This window comes from Vombatus ursinus, unplaced genomic scaffold, assembly GCF_900497805.2.
Source record: "Vombatus ursinus unplaced genomic scaffold, bare-nosed wombat genome assembly UNPS02001419.1, whole genome shotgun sequence".
NCBI lineage: Eukaryota > Metazoa > Chordata > Mammalia > Diprotodontia > Vombatidae > Vombatus > Vombatus ursinus.
In genome coordinates, this window is record NW_020941197.1 from 7952563 (window position 1) to 7973286 (window position 20724).

Below are 20724 nucleotides of genomic sequence, written 5' to 3' on the forward strand. Positions count from 1 at the left end.
AGCAGCAAGCATTTATTGGGTGCCTGCTGTAATCAGCAGCAAGCATTCATTGGGTGCCTGCTTTAATCAGCAGCAAGCATTTATTGGGTGCCTGCTGTAATCAGCAGCAGCAAGCTTTTCTTGTGTGACTGGTGTTGGTCACTGTGTTAGGGGGTAGAATGACTGATCTGGCTTGACATTTGACACTCTTCCAATTTCCCAAATTGACAGCACATCTGTTTAGTTGGTGCTATATTTTCAGTGTATATATTAAATTGTTATTGTGTAATTCTTTGTTTCATTTATATATTTCCCTTTTACCAATAGATTGTATGCTTCTTAAAAACAAACACCCCTGACTTAACAGTGTTGTACCTTAGCTTCCCCATCTCTATAGTGGAGACAGGATCAGAGATGAAATGATACCTCCTCCCCAGACTGCTATGTTCAATTCAATAATTCAGTTAACATTTATTAAGCTCCTATTATTGCTAGGCACTGAAAGAGGCAAAAGGCAGTCCTACCCTCAAAGAGCTTACAATCTAATGGGGGAGACAACATTCAGACAAATGTATATAAAGCAAACTATATACAGGAGAAATAATTTAAAAAGGGAAAAGCACTGAATTAAGAGGGGTTGGAGAGGGGCAGCTAGGTGGTGTGGTGGATAGAGCTCTGGCCTTGTAGTTAGGAGGACCTGAGTTCAAATCTGGCCTCAGACACATAATGCTCACTAGCTGTGTAACCCTGGGCAAGTCACTTAATCCCAATTGCCTCACCAAAAAAAAAAAAAAAAAAAAAAAAAAGAGGGGTTGGGGAAAGCTTCCAGTAAAAGGTGGAATTTTAGTTGGTACTTAAAGGAAGCCAGAAAGTCAGTAGGCAGAGATGAGGTGGAAGAGCATTTCAGGCATGGGGGACAGTCAGTCAGAGAGAATGTCTGGAGCTGAGAGATGGAGAGTGTCACTGGATTGAAGAGCATTTGTCAAGGAAAGATAGGAACGGGCTAGGTTATGAAGGGCTTTGAATGGCAAATAGATAATTCTGTACTTGCTCCTGGAGGAAATAGGAAGCCGCTGTAGTTTATTGAGTAGAGGGGGTGACAGGATCAGACCTGTGTTTTAGGAAAATCACTTTAGTGGATGAATGGAGGATGGATTGGAGTGAGGAGTGACTTGAGGCAGGCAGGCCCACCTGCAGGGTAGTGCAAGGCCTGAGGTGATGAAGGCCATCATAAGAATGGGGGCAGTGTCAGAGGACAGAAAGGGAGATTTTGCAAAGGTGAAATCAACAGCGCTTGCTAACAGATTGGATGGGGGGTGAGGCAGAGATAATGAGGAAACCAGCATGACTCCTAGGTTGTGAGCCTGAGGGACTAGGACGATGGTGGTGTCCTCTATAGTAATAGGAAAGGTAGGAAGCAGGGAGGGTTTAGGGGGAAAAATAATGAATTCTTTTTGGACATTTTGAGTTTAAGATGTCTACTAGACACCAATTTGAGATGTCTGAAAGGTAGTTGGAGATGCCAGTCTGGAGGTCAGCAGAGAGAATGGAGCAAGAAAGATATATTTTAGAATCGTTATCATAGACATAGTAATTAAATCTATGGGAGCTGATGAGATCATCACGTGAAGTAGTATAGAGGGAGATGAGAAGAGGACCCAGGACAGAACCTTGAAGGACACCTATAGTTAGAAGGGGTGATCTGGGGGAGGATCCATCAGAGGAGACAGAGAAGGAGTGGTTAGATAGGTAGGAGGAGAACCAGGAGAGGGGTGTCCCAGAAACTTGGAGAGAGGAGAGTATCAAGAAGGAGAGAGTGATCAACGGTGTCAAAGGGTGCAGAGAGGTCAAGGAGAATGAGGATTAAGATAAGGCCATTTGATTTGACAACTAAGAGATCATTAGTAACTTTTGGAGAGAGTAGTTTTGGTGGAATGATAAGGTGAGAAGCCAAATTGTAAGACGTTAAGAAGAGAGAGAGAGGAAAGACAGCGGAGGCACCCGTTATAGATGGCCTTTTTGAGAGTTTAGCTGGAAGGGGGTAGAAAAATACAATGATAGCATGCGGATGGAAGGATCAAGTGAGAATTTTTTTTTTTTTCAGGATGGGGGAAACATTGGCATGTATGTAGGCAGTAGGAAATGAGCCAGTAGACAGAGAGGGATTGAAAATACAGGAAGAGTAGGGATGACAGAGGAAGCGATGTGTTGGGGGAGATGGGACAGAATGGGATCACTTGAACAAGTAGAGAGGTTAGCTTTGGTAAAGAGTAAGGCTGCCTCAGCATGTGAGAGGGGTGAAGGAGGAGAGAGTGGCAGAAAGCACCTGAGTGAAAGGAGATGGAGAAGGGAGAAGAGGGAGTTCATGGTGAATGACTTCAATTTTTTTCTGTGAAATATGAGGTAAGGTTCTTCACTGAGAGAATGCAAATAAAACATGATTGTAATTTGTATAAAATTAGGGCATAAATGGAAGTCATGGGAATAAGAATTGAAGTATGGAACCTATTCCAAACTTTTCTTCTCATCTCTAGTAAGTTCGAGGTGAAATCATGCTTCCCACATCTTCATTCTGGTTCAGTGACATTTCCTATAGAGAATATTACAATTGCTTCAAATCGACCTGGGTGTGTGTTTCTTCTCCATCATTTTGTTTGGATTAGAAATGTGAGTGTGACTTGGAATGATCTCATATAGCACCTTTGCCTGCATACTATTGGTTACCATCGCGGGTCTACTTTATTATTCATTTTTGGCTTCTGGGCCATTATATCTCCTGATTTTCTGACATTGCAGCTTAAGTACTTTCCCTGGAGCCTCATATATATGTATATATATATGTATACACACACACATAAATATATGCATATGTAAATATATGTGAACACACACACACAAATATATGCATTATATATATTATATGATATTTTATACACACACATACATGTATATATATATATACACATATATACACACATATATACCATCCTGGACTGGGAGGTGAGAGGGGTTGGAAGGAGTTGCTATGCACTATCTTTAGTCTGGGAACACAAATGATATCCCTGCCTCTAATCTCAAAAAACACTCATGCATGGACTACTCTCACTGAATGTTGCTTTTTTTTTTTTTTTTTGGTGAAATTTTGATGAATTAAGCCTGCTAGTATTCATACTCAGTTTGTATTGGAAGAATCACTTCTGAATGCCCTCAGTTTGGTTCCCTCTAAGATGGAATTTTTTAAAAAACATATCCTTCTGTGGCTGTTATGAATCCAGATCATAGAGTCATAGGATTGAGAGCCAGAAGGGAACTTAAAGATCATCTCATCAAATCCCTCCATTTTCTAGAGGAGAAAACTGAGGCCCCCAAAAAATATTTCAGTAGCTCTTTGGACTTTTGTAATAAAAGGCACTATGCAATAAATTGTGAAGGTGTGAAACAATTTGGAACATTTAGAAAGCCCATGATTTCAGAAATGAATAGAGAAGAAACTACGAAAAAAGGAGTATTTTAGGGGAGCTGAAAACTGGGTACCTAGGAACGGGACAGGAAATGCTTTTTCCTCATGCCACAACATCACTCTGCCCCATGACCACACTCAGTTTGTTGCCATATGTAGCTTCAGTGACATTTCCTGCAGAGAACATGATTACTGATTTCAACTGACTTTTCTGTTCCATTTTGTGTGGCCAGCCATGTCAGCTTGACTCAATGCTCTTGAATGTGGCTCTTCACCTGCAGATGAAGGCTTACCATCCGTGTATTCCTAGGTTCAAATTCTAGCCCTCTTACTTACTACATGTATGACTTTGGGGAAATCACTCAGTCTCCCTAAGGCTCAGTTTCCACATTTGTAAAATGAAGGGGTTGATTTCCAAGCTCTCTTCTACCTCAAAATCTATGAGTCTATGAATACTTAACAGATCAAGCATGGTGGACCATCTAAAGGTATTGTTCTATAATGCCACACACCCCTGTCATACTAGGAAAAAAAGAGGGTTCATATTAATACCTTTAGTGAGCACAACAAAGCCATCAGTTTCACAACAGAGAAGTGGCCCTGACAAATCTCTGCTACTATCTGGGCAGGGAGCTAACAGGCTTGGGGGAAGGGCATGTCTTCTGTATTGCCACACTGTTTAAAATTAGCATAGGGCTGCACTTAGCTTAAAAAATGGGTGGATACGACTAGTGATGATGAGTATGCCTGCTGGGGCAAAGAATATTCCAGATTTGGAGGCTGTGTGTCTGTTCTTTCCTTTGTTGTGTTTACATAGGGAAATCTTGTATGTACTGGGCTTTGATCTGAACTGCGTGAGTCTTGGGTGAGTGGTAATGTCTTGGTGTCACAAGGTCAGAAATATTTACGGCTCATTGATGTCTCCTCCAAATTTAGGCCAACGTTTCCATTAATCCTGTGGATGAATTAGTTGTTTTTTGGTGTTGGGTGGGGCAAGTGGACCCCAAATTTTAAGAACTGCTCTTTTGTCTGGATAGATACAAATGCAGGGTTCTCTTTGGTACTGCTGGGAGTCATGTTCACTAGTGGTGTGAGACAGTGGTATCATTAAGCCTTGTACTTTTCTCTAATTTTTGTCCCTTTCCTTCATCCTCATTCTACAGTGCCTTCATCCTTCCTCCACCTGACTACACTTTTATAAGTAACCTTCTTTTATAAACACAAGATATTTCACAGGATTCAGCAGAGTAATGTTCTCTCTTTCTTTCTCTTCCCTCTCCTCCCTTTCTTCCTCCCTCCCCCTCCACTCTCTCTCCCTGTCCGTCTCTCTCCCCATCCATCCATCTGTCTGTCTTCCCTCCCCTCCTCCATTTTTGGTTTGGAGTTCCTGATCTACTTGTAAATTTAACTCAAGAGATTCTATTCCTCTGGCTACCACCAATTTCACCCTCCCCCCAACAATGTCTTAGGGAATGAGGAACAGTTTGAAAGATAGTAATGGGAAGCCATCAGAGGGGTGAGGTGGGTGTCACAAATTATGATTTTGAAGGGTCACAGCTTTGGGATCAAATTGATATTTGTAAAAGCAGAAATATGCCTAACAGTTATTGAGCACGCCCTCCGAGGGGTGTATGATATGCCTCAAAGTGTTTGTTTAGAACCCTGCTTGTTGAGAACCACACTGGCTTTTACCTCACCTGGTTAGTCGGCTGTAATTTGACCTGCATGTTCCTTTAAATACAGGTTGGGCGGATGATGGATATGGCAAACTTGGAAGATAGGGTTGATTCATAAGAGGTCTTGTAGAAACAAGAAAAAGGGAATCTAAAAAGCTCTCATAACGTTAATGAGATTTTTGTGTTTCAAAAGTCATAGACAATAATAACAGTTTGCATTTATAGAGCACTTTAAGGTTTACAAAGCAATTTCCTTACTTCACGTGTACTATAAGTCAGCCCCATTTTATGAGTAAGGATACTGAGGCTAAGAGAAATTGTTTGACTTATCCAGGGTCACATACCTCCTAAGTGTCAGAGCCAGGATACACGTCTAGGTTTCTCTAGACTCCAAGTCTAACATCCTTTCTTTTGGGGGGGGGGGATGGAGAATATATATGTATACACACACACACACACACACACACACACACACATATATATTCTCATTTTTTTTAACCAATCACTTGTAAAAACAATTTTTAACATTCATTTAAAATTTTTTTGAGTTCCAAATTCGCTTCCTCCTTCTTTCCCCTCCCTGTTTTGAGAGATGGTAAGCAATTTCAGGGAACAAGGTGGAGTTGCTTGGAATGAATTCACACACTCAAACTGTCTTCCAGGCAAGTGGCAAAGTTTATTGTGACTCCACTGGGAGCGGGTGAAGTTCCAAGGGAACCTGCAACCTGATAGGAGTGATGTTAATTTTACATGGAAAAAGGGACAGTGAAAGGATGCTAAATATGCTAATTAGGTGAATTGGGGTAGGATTAGGGAGTGATGAGCATATGAAAGTGGTCTAGGTGTTGGGCTGCTGGAATATATGGGGTTGAGGGGACAAGATAAAAGGATTGCTTAAGCATGGTCCTTGGGCAGGCACCAGAGACAGAATCCTTGGGTAGGTACCAGAGAAAGAGTTCTTGGGGTATGCATCCCTGAGATAGCTTTTATCTGAGAAATTACAGGGTCAACCCTGTCTGTGCCTGTAAGACAGAGAGAATTTTCTCTTGGGGCAGGGGTGGGGAGAATGGAGGCGGGGGGGCTGGGTTACTTAGACATGGTCTTAGGGCTTTTTGGGGTCCAGGTCCCACCACCCCATTAATTATACATGTGCAATCATGTAAAATATATTTCTATGTCAGTCATGTTGTGAAAGAAAACACAGACCAACCCTTTCTCCCCAAAAAAATAAAATGAAAAATTATATACTTTGATCTGCATTCAGATTTTATCAGTTCTTGGATAGCATTTTTTATCATGAGTCCTTTGCAGTTGTCTTGGATCTTTGTATTGTTGAGAATAGCTAAGTTATTCACAGTTGTTCATTGTACAATATTGCTATTACTGTGTATGATGTTCTTCTGGTTCTGCTTACTCCAATTTGTATCAGTTTATGTAAGTCTTTCCAGATTTTTCTGAAATCATACTGCTCATCATTTAAAAAAATAGTTAATTTATTTATTTTTAGTTTTCAACATTCACTTCCATAAAATTTCGAGTTTTAAATTTTCTCCTCTCCTCTTTTCTCCCCCCCCATGCCATGCAACCTGATATAGGTTCTGCTTATACATTCATATTAAGCAAATTTTCCGATTAGTCATGATGTAAAAAACAAATAGAACTAATGGGAAGAACTATGAAAATGAAGCAATAAAGCAAAGCAACAAAGGAAAAGGAGAGTAAATAGTGGGAGAGTAATAGTATCTGCATTCAGACACCATAGTTCTTTCTCTGGATGTGGATAGCATTTTCCATTGTGAGTCTTTTGGAGTTGTCTTAGATCTTTGCATTGCTGAGAAGAGCCAAGTCTATCAAAGTCAGACATCACACAGTGTGGCTGTTACTGTGTACAATATTCTCCTGGTTCTGCTCACTTCACTCAGCATCAGTTCATGTAAGTTTTTCCAGGTTTTTCTGAAGTCTGCCTGCTCATCTTTTCTTATAGCACAGTAGTATTCCATTACATTCACATACCACAACTTGTTCAGCCATTCCCCAATTGATGGGCATCCCCTCAATTTCCAATTCTTTGCCACCACAATAAGAGCTGCTATAGATGTTTTTGTACATGTGAGTCTTTTCCTGTTTTTATGATCTTTTTGGGATATAGCCCTAGAAGTGGTATTGCAGGGTCAAAGGGTATGCACAATTTCATAGCCCTTTGGGCATAGTTCCAAATTGCTCTCTGTTCATATCCTTTGACCATTTATCAACTGGGGATTACTCATCATTTTTTATAGCACAAAAGTATTCCATCGCAATCATATATCACAACTTGTTCAGCCATTCCTCAATTGATGGGCATCCCCTCAATTTTTAATTCTTTGCCATGAAAAGAACTGCTGTGAATATTTTTGTATGAATAGGTCCTTTCCTCCTTCCCCTCCCCCCCTTTTAAAAATCTCTTTGGGACACAGACCTAGTAGTTGTATCTCTGGGTCAAAGGGTATATACACAGATTCATGGTTCTTTGGTCATAGTTCCAAATTGCTCTCCAGAATGGTTTGATCAGTTCACAACTCCACCAACACTGCATTAGTGTCCTAATTTTCCTATATCCCTTCCAACATTTATCTTTTTCCATTTCTGCAAGTCTAACATTCTTGTAATTACACCATTCTGCCTCTCTAACAGAAATCTTTGTAGTGTTTAGGTTGGCCTTTAAGTTGGAGTTTCAGGAAGGGAGAGTAAGAGAGTTAGATAAGACCTTTTTCTGGAAAGAATAATATTGTCCTGGGGGCTAGATTAGACCCCAGAATGACCTCCCTTATGTGTCTGTGCTTTCCTTTGATGTGTGTACATAACCAAATCTTGTTTACTGGCATATGCTATAAGCTGCCTGAGGATTTGGCTCATGGGTTGTAGGTAATAACTTCCTCTCACGCAACAAGATCAGAGACAGCTGTGTCATTTGTTTCTTTTACAATATTTTATTGATGCTCTTTTAAAAAATAGCACTATTTCCCATGATTTCTCTAACCTTAGTGAAACTCTCCTTTATAACAAAAAAACAACCAAAACAGAAATACACAATAAGAAAAGAAAAAGAAACATATTTTAAATATAAATATTTAAACTTAAATACAAAATAAGAAAAGAAAAAAAACGTGTCATGTACACAGCAGAACTTAAGAGAGGATTCAAAATATATAGCAATAAATTTCCATTTCAGGAATGCCTATATAATAAATACTGCGCATTATATTGAGTGTTGTCCCTCTTTGCATTCTTGCTAGTTTTCTTTTGTTCTCTGCTGTGCAGTTTTTATTTTGTTCTTTTTTTCCCCCTCCCCCCAAGAAGGCTGCAATTAAGCATGGATATATTTATATAAAGATATAGATATGTAGATACACACACAGACACATATACATATACACACACATACATGCATATATAGACATACTTTCCCTAAGAAATTTTACTTCTGATCTTTGTTTTTAATGTTTGTGCATATCTCTTATTTCCTATCCCTCCGAATTCCTCTACTTTACTTCTACCCTCTACCTTGCCCCTCTATTACTTAACTGACCTCCACTCCAAGGATCCCTCCCTAGTCCTCCATTCTCATAAATCTAAATACTCTTTTATATGCCTCTTTGACCTATTCCCTCACCCTCCTGTCTAGAGATCCCTCCCTTATCCTCTCCCCACTCCCTATCCACTTAGCATTTTATTTCCTTCTGAATTCAGAAGACTTTTATACACTTCTAGATATAGATATAGATAGATATATATTGTTCCCTCTTAAACCCATTCCCGATGAAAGTAGATTTCCAGAACTACCGGCCCTCCTCCCCATCTAATTCCTCTGTGTTGTTCTTCCTCTCGCTCCTCATTTGTATAAGATAATTACTCTTTTTAGCTGTTCCTGAATGGTTTTACCTTTTAAAGTCATATCATACTCAGGTCTTCCCCAATCTTTCTTACAAACTACACAATTACTAATAACAATCTTAGACATTTGTTTTATATTTTACATACATTAAAGGCAAATGGTCTGTTCTTATTGATTCTCTTGTATGTACGTCAAATCTTCTATTAAGTTCAGTTTTTTTTTTTTACAAAGTCCTGAAAGTCTGACAGTTCATTCAATGTCCATTTTTTTCATTCAGGATTATGCTTAGAGAAAGGTATGTTCATGACAATACCTTTTGAGCCCTTCCCTGTTCTCTTGGGAGTGCTTATATCAGAAGCTGTTACACCCTGGTATGACGTGAATTTGACTTCTCCAAAGGGAATATCACCTTGGAAGGTGGTGTAATTGTGGTGCAGAGCTTGGTGGAACAACTATAGGAAGCAGGCACAGGGAGGAATGTAGGAATAGCTTGGGCAGGTCATGCTTACAGCCCAACCCACACTTTCTGTTGCTGGGCTGTGCCCTAAGCTCATGATTCCATCCCTGCCCATTTTGGAGGTGACAGGAGGTAGAGAGAAACATTAGCCTTCCTTGGGCTGTATCAGTTTGTTATTTTGACTCAGCCCTCTACTTTTACATCAGATTAGAGAGGATTGACTGAATCCAAAGGGCCACATTTGAGGACCTAGAGGGCCACATGTGGCCTCAAGGCCATAGGTTCCCCACCCCTAGATATTGGTGCCATTTAATGTATGGAAATTGGGAAAATTTGCCCTTGACTGGGTAGTGTCCTTGATAGAAGATGGAAATACTTTGTTGGAGAAGAGGAGGAGGTGTGTTCCAGAGCCTTAAGACAAAGGTAAGATGCTGCATCTTCAGTGTTGGATATAAGGCAGGAAGGGAGACCATTTGGTGGCATAGGGAAGGATGTCTATTGAATGTGAGAGGGTGGAGGCTAGTGGACTGTGACCCATGGTAGAGAGGGGAGATCCGATAGTATGCCCTGTATACATAAATGAGTTTTACTGGCTGATGTCCATTTGGAATTGGGAGGAGATTTAAAAAAAAAAAAGGGATAAATGAGGAGTTGGAAGATTGGTTGGCAAGGGCATTCTGTCCCCCAGACAATGGGGTCTGATATCAGTCAGTCAGGCAACAAGCATTCAAGCCTGCTAAGTGTCAGGCGCTGTCCTAAGCACTGGGGACTACAAAACAATGCACAAACCAGTCCCTACCCTTGAGAATCTCACAGTCAATTGGGAGAGACAACATGCAAACAACTGTGTACAAACAAGGATAAAATGGGAGATAATCTCAGAAGGCACTAGCATTAAGGCTTCTGGTAGAAGGTGGGATTTTAGCTGGGACTTGAAGGAAGCCAGGAGACAAGAGAACTCCTGACATGGGGAATAGCCAGAGAAAATGCCCAGTCTGGGGATGGAGTGTTTTATTTGAGGAACAGCAAGGAGGTTGGTGTCACTGCATCTCAGACTATGTGGGGATGAGTAAGGTATAAGAAGACTGGAAAGGTGGCTGTGGGGGGCAGGTTATAGAGGGCTTTGAATGCCCCAAAGAGGATTTTATATTTAATAATAATAATTTAATAATAATAGGAAGACAGTGGAGTTTATTCAGTCGGAGTGGTGGGGGAGAGAGTAACATGGTCAGATCTATGTTTTAGGAAAATCATTTTGGCGGCCGAGTAGAGGATGGATTGTAATGGGGAGAGACTTGTGGCAGGTAGACCAATTAGAAGGCTATTGAAATAGACTAGATTAATAGATAGGCTGGTGTAGCTGAATGTCCAACCAAAAGAACAGAAGGGGAGCTGAATTCAGTCCTGAAAAAGACCTATGTTGGGGTGATCTTGAGAAGGTAAGATAGTACTGAACCAATGGAATTGTGGGTCAGCTAACAATGTCAAAGTTCTTAGGGACAGCAATACTAAGCTCCTGGTGACCTGTGGCACCGCTGGTCATCTATCTGGGCTTGTATCATTAATGGGTCTGGGTTTGGGACAATGAAAGGAAGCCCTACAGAAGGTAGGAGAGAGTTAAAGCTGGGCTCATGTAAATGAGCCAGAGATCCTTAGTCCCCCAAGCTGTGGCAATGTGAGGGCTGCGTATGTGTGTTTTCAGTCAGGTTGCACTGGTCATTTGGCTTGTTGGTGCAGGCAGCAGGATCCCCATCTTTTTTTTTTTTGATAACGTTTTTTTCCAATTACATGTAAAGACAATTTTAAACACTCATTTAAAAAATTTTTTTTGAGTTCCAAATTTTCTACCTCCCTTCCTGCCCCTCCCCCTCCCTAAGATGGTAAGCAATTTGATATAGGTTATGTATGGCTGAACAAGTTGTGGTATATGAATGGAATGGAATACTATTGTGCTATAAGAAATGACAAGCAGGTGGATTTCAGAAAAACCTGGAAAAATTTACATGAACTGATGCAAAATGAAGTGAACAGAACCAGGAGAACATTGTACACAGTAACAACAACATTGTACAATGATCCACTACGAATGATTTAGCTCTTCTCATCAATACAATGATCCAAGAAATTCCAAAGGACTCATGATGGAAGAAGCTATCTACAACCAGAGAAAGAACTATGGTGTCTAAATGCACATCGAAGCATGCTATTTTCACTTTATTTTTCTCATAGTTTTTTCTTTTAGTCTGTTTCTTCTTTCACCATGTAACTAATGTAGAAATATGTTTTACCACAACTTGTTCAGCCATTCACCAATCGAGGGGCATCCCTTAATTTCCAATTCTTGGACACCACAAAAGAGCTATTTTTATATAAATAGGCCCCCCCCCCCACCTTTTTAATCTCTTTGGGATACCGACCTAGTTGTGGTATTGCTGAATCAAAGGGTATTCATAGGATCCCCATCTTGACTATATATCAGAGCAATGAACCTATGTAAGTTGACTTTCTGGGATGAGTTCTATTTCCTTCCTTCCCTACCTTTCCACTAGGCTCTACTGTAACAAAAAGGAACCTACTTTCAGAGTCACCTGGTGAGAGGAATTGCAAGATGTCAGAACTCAAAGGAGGATCTGAAGTAAAGTAAAACCAGCTTTTCCCATGGACCTGAGCAGATTGAGCCAAGAGACTTTTTTAGTCCAGGGGTGAGAAGTCTTTGGGGAAGCATGCTTTTTACATCCAGGCAGAGACCATAGAGAGAGAAGGCACCAAGGGAGCCAAGAATTCACTGATTTTAGGGGCAGCTAGGTGGTGCAGTGGATAAAGCACCAGCCCTGGAATCAGGAGGGCCCAGGTTCATAGTCCAACCTCAGACACTTGATACTAGCTGTGTGACCCTAGATAAGTCAGTCACTTAACCCCGATTGCCTCACCAAAACAAACAAAAAAAGAATTTACCCATTTTGGTAGTATCTTGAAAATACAAGAGAGGATAATTGAAATGTCCCTTAGGAGAAGCGCAAGATAGAAGACTAGTCAGTGCAGAACAAGGATGCATTGAGCTAGGCCTTATAGGTCTTTCTATATGGAAAGGCAGCAGAGGCAGCAGTTCCAAAGCAGTGTGTATGGAGAGACTTTTAAGGCTCTGGTTGTTTCCCTATCCCCAGGGACAAGAGGCCCGAGGCCATAGGTGGAGGATATTGTTACCATAATCTTTGAGGGAAGGTAGTTGATCTGTGGGGACAGAGAGGCAGCAGGTGCTGCACATAGCCCCAATGAGGGCATAACTTTCTACCTGTTTTTGTTTAGTGGTATCTGACTCTTCATGACCCCATTTGAGGTTTTTCTTAGCAAAGATACTGGAGTGGTTTGCCATTTCCTTCTCCAGCTCATTTTATAGATGAGGAAACTGAGGCAAACAGGGTTAAGTGACTTGCCTGGGGTCACACAGCTAGTGAGTGTCAGACTGGATTTGAACTCCAGCCTTCCTGACTTCAGGCATGTCCACTGCCACCTAGCTGCCCAGTTCTACTTGTAGGTATTTACAAAAGTACATCGAGCTAGAAACCTGCTGCCAATTCTAAAAGCTAGGTGTGTTGGATGGAGGAAGAGCTAGAGAGTCAGGTGAGATAATTTCATAGGATCATGAATGTTAGGTCTACAAGAGACCCTCATGGTCATTAATCAAACCCCTTATTTTACTTTAAAAAAGAAAAAAAGAAACTTTTGTTAAAAACTTAATAATTGTCAAACAACAGCCTGTTCTTTGGTACCACAAAATGAACTGCTTGAATAGTTTTGCACGTATTAAGCCTTTTCTTCTTTCTTTGTTCTCTTCGTGGTAGGTGTATATCACAAAGTGATAGGATCATCTTCAGTAATTTCTTGCACTTGTTTGATGATAATGCAAGTCTTTTCCGAATGTGAGACTGATATAAATAATTTATGTAGATATGTATTTGAATGTATTTCTATACATATAGATAGGTATGATATATATATATATATGTGTGCATGTACATGTATATATTATATTTCAATGTTGAATGGCCTTGTGATTTCATTGGAGAAGCTGCTGGTGAGGAGTTCCCTCTATCCATGGAGATTGGTACTTTGCAATTCATTGTCTTACAGAGCACTGAAGAGGTTTCTTTCTCACTTAAATGACTTGCTAAGGGTCACGCAGCCAATAAGTGGCAGACCAGGACTTAAATTTAGGTCTTTCTGATTCAGAGGTCAGTTCTCTGTTCATTGTACCAAATATGTTATTCCCTTACGCCCGTTTTAAAAAATGTCAATATCACCAATCCAATTAGAGTTTATTGTAGTGTGTGGTGTGAAGTATGGCTCCGAACTCCTTTTTTTGTTGTTGTTTACTGTCCAGCTGTCCAATTTTCCCAACCCCTTTTATGGTGTAGTGATTCCATTCCTTAGCATTCTTTAGAAAAGCAACCCCTTCATTTTGCATATGAGGGAACTAAAGAAAATGAGGCCCAGAGAAGTGAATTAGGTAGCCCAGAGTTACCCTGCAAATTAATGGAAGAGCCGGAATTCATATATAGATTTTCTTTATAATCCCCTGCCCCCCATTCTGTGCTTCTCCCTCCCCCCCAACACGAGAGCATTGTGGACCCAGGGGTCTAGTGGCCTTCCTTTGGAAACTGTATTATGTTATGTGTATCCCTTGGAAACTCTTTTGCTTTGAGGTACCCTAAGGCACAGAAAGCATTGAAGGGCTGGGCAGTGATGATTATTAGGAGATAACATACAGCTGAGTCCCTGACAACCCTTTCTGAACCCTTGCCCTTTCTCTTTTTTAAGAAATTAAAAAAATATTTTTCAATCAATATTTATTTAAAAAATTTGATTCTTCATTTAAAAAAACATTTATTTTTAACATTCTTTTCTTTTTAAATTGTGAGTTCCAAATTCTCTCCTTCTGTTCCACCCCATTCCCCACCCAGAGAGAAGGCAAGCAATATGATATCAATTATACATGTGAAATCATGTAAAGCATATTTCCATATTAGCCACATTTAAAAAAAACCAAGAAAAATAAAGAAAGTGAAAAAATTATATTTCAGTTTGCACTTAGAGTTCATCAGTTCTCTCTGTGGAGGGATAGCACTTTTTCATCATGAGTCCTTTGGAATTGTCTTGGATCATTGTATTGATCAGAGTAGCCAAGTCTTTCACAGTTGATCATCATTACGACACTCTGTTTTTGATGTTATTTAGCCAATCAGTTGTGTCCAACTCTTTATGACCCTTGTGGACCAACTGTCCATGAAGTTTTCTTGGTAAAGATACTGGAGTACTTTGCCATTTCCTTCTCAGTTGGATCCAGTGGATCCTTTTGTCAAGCAATCAGAGGTTAAGTGACTTGCCCAGGGTCACACAGCTAGGAAGTGTCTGAGGCTGGATTTGAACTCAGGTCTTCCTGACTTCAGGCCCAGTGCTCTATTCACTGAGCCACCAGCTGCCTTACAGACATTGCTGTTACTGTGCACAGTGATCTTCCAGTTCTTCTTACTTCACTTTGCATCAGTTCATATAGGTCTTGGCATGTTTTTCTGAAACTACCCCACCTTGTCATTTCTTATAGCACAGTTGTACTCCACCACAATCATATGCCACAACTTGTTCATTCTCCAGTTGATGAGCATCGCCTTGATTTCCAGTTCTTTCCCAGCATAAAATGAACAGCTGTTATAAATATTTTTGTACATATAGGTCCTTTTCCTTTTCCTTTGATCTCTTTGGGATACAGACCTAGTAGTGAATATCATGTTCCAAGCCATCCACTACTTTAATGTGGAAGCCCCTAAATCTTGTGTGATTCTGACTGTGGTTCCACAATATTCAGATTTTTTTTCTTTCCTAACTTTTTGAAGTATTTTCTCCTTGACCTGGGAGCTCTGGAATTTGGCTATAATATTTCTGGGAGTTTTCATTTTGGTATCTCTTTCAGGAGGTGATCAGTAGAGTCTTTCCATTTCTATTTTACCCTCTGGTTCTAGGATATCAAGGCAGTTTTCTTCAATAATTTCGTGAAATATGATGTGTAGGCTCTTTCTTTCATCATGGCTTTCAGGTAGTCTTAATTAATTCTTAAATTATTTCTCCTGGATCTACTTTCCAGGTGAGTTGTTTTTCTGATGAGATATTTCACATTTTTTTCCTATTATGTTTTTATACTTTTCTCAAGTCTCATATTTGAGAGTCAAATTTCTATTCAACTTTGATCTCTTTATCAGGAATGCTTGAAAGTCTTCTATTTCATTGAATATCCATTTTCCTCCTGATGGATTATACTCAGTTTTGCTGGGTGGGTGATTCTTGGTTGTAATCCTAGCTCCTTTGCTTTCTAGAAAATATATATATTCTAAGCCCTCTAATCCTTTCAAGTAGGCACTGCTAAATCTTGTGTTATCCTGACTAGGCCAGGGGGAAGTCCATTGGCTCCATGATCCTTGAATTGTTTCTTTCTGGCTTCTTGAAGTATTTTCTCCTTACCTAGGAGCTCTGAAATTTGGCTATAATACTCTTGGGACTTTTCATTTTGGAATCTCTTTTAGGATATGATAGGTGGATTCTTCTTATTTCTATTTTAACTTCTGGTTCTAGAATATCAAGTCAGTTTTCCTCAATAATTTCTTGAAATATGATGTCTAGGCTCTTTCTTTGATTATGGCTTTCAAGTAGTCCAATAATTCTTAAATTATCTCTCCTGACTATGCCCAAAGGGCTATAACAATGTGCATACCCTTTGACCCAGCAATAGCACTTGAGGGCTGTATCCCAAAGAGATCATAAGAATGGGAAAAGGACCCACATGTACAAAAATATTTATAGCAGCTCTTTTTGTGGTGCCAAAGAATTGGAAATTGAGGGGATGCCCATCAATTGGGGAATGACTGAGCCAAGTTGTGGTATATGAATGTAATGGAATACTATTGTACTATAAGAAATGATGAGCAGACGGACTTCAGAAAAACCTGGAAAGAATTGTATGGATTGATACTGAGTGAAGTGAGCAGAACCAGGAGAACATTGTACATAGTAACAGCCACATTGTGTGATGACTAACTTTGATAGACTTAGCTCTTCTCAGCAATGCAAGGATCTAAGACATCTCCAAAAAATCTCACAATGGAAAATGCTATCCACATCCAGAGAAAGAACTATGGAGTTTGAATGTAGATCAAATCATGCTATTTGCTTTTTTCCCCCTTCTGTTTTGTTTTGTTTCTTCTTTCTTGTGGTTCCTTCTCTTGATTCTAATTCTTTTTTTTTTTTTTTACAACATGACTAATGTGAAAATAAAAAAAAATCTCTCCTGAGTCTGTTTTCCAGGTCACTTGTTTTTCTGATGAGATATTTCACATTTTCTTCTTTTTTTTTGTTCTTTTGACTTTGTTTTATGGTTTCTTGATGTCTCATGGAGTCATTATCTTCCTCTTGTCCAAATCTAACTTTTAAGGAATTATTTTCTTCATTGAGCTTTTGTACCTCCTTTTCTATTTGGCTAATTCTTTTTGAAGAGTTCTTTTCTTCAGTGAATTTTTTTTGGAGGTTAGGCAATGGGGTTAAGTGACTTGCCCAGGGTCACACTGCTAGTAAGTGTTATGTGTCTGAGGCCGAATTTGAACTCAGATCCTCCTGAATCCAGGGCTGGTGCTTTATCCACTGTGCCACCTAGCTGCCCCATTTTTTTTTGTTGTTTAAAGCTTTTTTTTTTCAATTCTGTTTTTAAAGGTGTTATTTTCTTTAGTATTTTTTTGTGCCTCTTTTGCCAAGCTGTTAATTCTCTTTTCATATTTTTCTTGCATCACTCTTATTTCTTTTCCCAATTTTTCTCCTACCACTCTTATCTCTGTCTTTTAACTCTTCCAGGAATTCTCCTTTGCCTTGTGCCTAATTAGCATTTTTATTTGAGGCTTTTGTTGTAGCTGCTTTCACATTGTTGTCTTCTTCTGAGTTTATGTCTTGGTCTTCCCTGTGGTAGTTTTTTATGGTCAGATTCTTTTTTGTCTTTGTTTGCTTATTTTTCCAACCTATCTTTCCAGTTCTTTCTGAGCAGTTACCTGACTCCCTTCCTGTTTCTGACCAGAGGGCTCCTGAAATTGTTGCCTCTGCTGCAGCCTCTGCTGCTGCTTAGGCATGTGTGGGCTCCAGACAGACCTCCACCAGGCCTTCACAGACTTCTCCTGCCTATCTCTTAAGTTTCCTTAGGTTGGAAAAAATAGATCACTCTGACTTTTTGTTGGCTCTACCATTCTAAAATTTAATTTGAGGTGGTATTTTAAAGTTAGTTAGAGGGGAATGTTCCTTTCCCTCTTCTCTTGAGTGTGTCTATACCAGAGTTCTCTGGACATTGCAAGATGAGGGAAAGAGTCTCAGAGCACAGGGCCTTCTCTTCTGTTCTAGTTGGGACTTTGAACAATTACAGAAAAACTTCTTAATCTGGGCTCTGTGAACTTTAAATTTTTTAAATAACCATTTCAATATAATTGGTTTCCTTTATGAAAATCTTTAAATTAAAAAAAAAAAACTTGTGCATTTAAAAACATTATTCTGAGATAATGTCCATAGGTTTCACCAGACTGCCAAAGGGATCTGTAACATAAAAAAAATTAAGAAGACTGAAACTAGAAGGCAGTCAGTTAGTCAGTGAGTCAACACGCATTTATTAAATGTTTGCTATGTCCTAGGCACTGGGGATACAAAGAAAACAAAAAATTATGATCCCTGCTCTCAAGGAGCTCTAATGGGAGGGACATTACACAAACAACTATGCACAAATAAGATATATACAGAGTAAGTCAGAAGGACGGCACTAGCATTGAGAGAAACCCAGAAAGGCCTTTTGCAGAAGGTGGGATTGGAGTTGAGTTGAGGCCTGGGGGTTTGGGAGGAGGTAGATGGTGAAGATGGAGAACTAATAATCAAAGGGAGTTACAGAAAAGCCAAATGGGGACAGGAGGAGGGGTATACATTACAAGATTCACAAGTTTTCCAAGGGAAACAAATTTATTTATCTTGCTTAATTCACGCAAACGCTCACTGTCTTAGTGAAACTGAGACCTGTTAAAGACCTTAGCTTGAAAAGGCAAAGGTCCTCCACTGCATCCTGGGCAATCTCCAGTTGTCCTGATCTATATCTGGCTACTGGACCCAGATGGCTCTGGAGATGAAAGTGAGCCTGGTGACTTTGTACAGCTCTCCTTCCCTCAAATCTAAGTCATTTGTATGTCATGGCATCACCTCCCTGATGTTACGGTCCTCTTCAAGAACAAAGGACTAACAGCAACAGCAATATTTTTACGCCTCATCTTCGTGGAGTTTTAAACACATTCCTCGACCAGAGAGGTCTCATAAGACTAGGTAGGGAGGAAGTCCATTGGGTCAGTTTAGATGGGCAGTGGATGGTTATGACAAAGCTACTGTTCTTTAGCTTTTGAAGCTTTACTAATGCAGAAACCAAGACTGGGTTAAAAATTAAAAGGACACTGGGGTGTTGTATAGAGACACCTGACTTGTGTAAATATTGTGCAGTATTTTGCAAGATAGGAAAAACCCATCCTTTTCTTTCCAGTCTGTACCTGGGTGGAGTGAGAATCAACAAGGGTTCTTTCCTTGTGCATTTAGAGGTATGACCAAGCTTGAGAAGTGGGGTAGGGAGATAAGAGGGAGCATCATTCATATTGCATAACAGCTTTCTGTTCTCTTCAAACTCCCTGAGCTATATTTCAAATGAGTTGAACTTCAGGTGTGCCCTCTTTAGCTGTTATACAGCTGTGAAACAGGCTCCATCAATGATTCTAGATGGGAACGAGGAGGATGAAAATGTCTCAGGGAAACAGAACAGCTGCTTCATGTAATCTGGGAGGACAGCTAAGGTGGAACTGCAGAAACTTCCAGAATGGAAGGTAGTCGGGAATCAGGGGGACAGTTATGCACAGTAAAATTGAGGGGAAAAACCACGTGCTTCTTTGTTCATCTGTCCACTAATTGCAGAAGCTCCAAGTCTTTTAAGTCAGTTGAATATTTGATAAAATAGTTTGTGTCTAGACCATAGAGAAGAATTGAGAAAATGCACCTCTCTGTCTTCTTGGCAGAGGTAGGGGGCTATGAATACAGACTATTTATTGCATGTACTGTAAGACACCATCAATATTTAGTTTGCTGAACTGTTTTTTCCCTTTATTAGGGATAGCTTGTTGGGTAGGGTAGGGAGGAGGGATGTATTTGGAAATGAAGGTGATATAACAGAAGACATAGATAAAAATTTTTTTTTAAAAGATCTTACCATCTTCCTTTATTTCATTGTACTCACTTAATTAACATATAATCTTTTAAGATCATTCTCAATGGCTTTTTCTTCAGAGCAGTTCCCATACTGGTTCATGATCCACGGTTAAATCAGTGAGTCAGCTGTGAGCTTATAATCATCGTAAAATAAACTATTTCTTGTATGTAATGTTTTCTTTTTCCTACAGTAATGAGGCACAGCACAACCTCATGTCTTCATAGATATGCCCCACACCCAGTCAAATGTTGTTTCTTACTTAAGAAATAATAGAAAACAATAGGTGATGGCTAGATTCCAAACAATCAAAGCAAAGTGTAGCTCAGTAGCATCTTACTGCATGCAAGAGTTTTGTGATCTCTGAGACAGCCACACCTGAAGGGTTTGGTGGGTGTCATTAAAGGATGCAACTTTTATTGTCTTTTTGGTACAGAGTCATCATCACTAAATCCTTAAGTATTTTCTGATTTTTGGTAGCTCATAGTATAGATATCCCAACACACAAGACTTTCCTAAGTATCCATACAACATGAGAGAATACAGACACACCAGGTTACCCAACCTCCATTGCCATACTGTAATTTTGTAAAAACATCTTTACCTGGTTCTCTTATTCTTCTAGCATGCCTGGTCCATAATTTCAGTGTATAGTTGTTGTTATTGAGTCATGTCCAACCCTTTTTTTCTTTTTTTAATATTTATTTAATATTTTGTTTTTTCACAGTTACATGTAAAGCCAATTTTTACCATTTGTTTTTTAAAATCTTGAGTTCCAAATTCTCTCCTTCCCCCCCATTGAAAAGGCAAACAATTTGATATAGGTTATAAATGTGAAGTCATGCAAAACGTATTTCCATATTAGTCATATTGTGAAAGAAAACACAGACCAAAAAAAAAACAAAACCCAACCCAACAAGAGAAATAAAGAAAAAATTTAAAAATTATGCTTTAATCCGTATTCAGACTCCA

General features: G+C 39.6%; 1 protein-coding gene across 4 annotated transcripts in view; it reads left to right on the forward strand.

Annotated features, from left to right (window-relative positions):
- The window catches only part of TMEM45A (transmembrane protein 45A), a 90133-nt gene that overhangs the window by 9530 nt on the left and 59879 nt on the right, over positions 1-20724 (forward strand). Inside the window, exon 1 of one of the 4 annotated variants that reach the window (XM_027868292.1) lies at positions 4283-4304. The exons of 2 other annotated variants lie outside the window; for them this stretch is intronic. The gene's annotated coding sequence lies outside the window, so the exon portion shown is untranslated. Of the gene's footprint in view, positions 1-4282; positions 4305-9426; positions 9870-20724 lie in introns of those variants that run through there. One more of the 4 variants, XM_027868265.1, reaches the window with a different exon arrangement.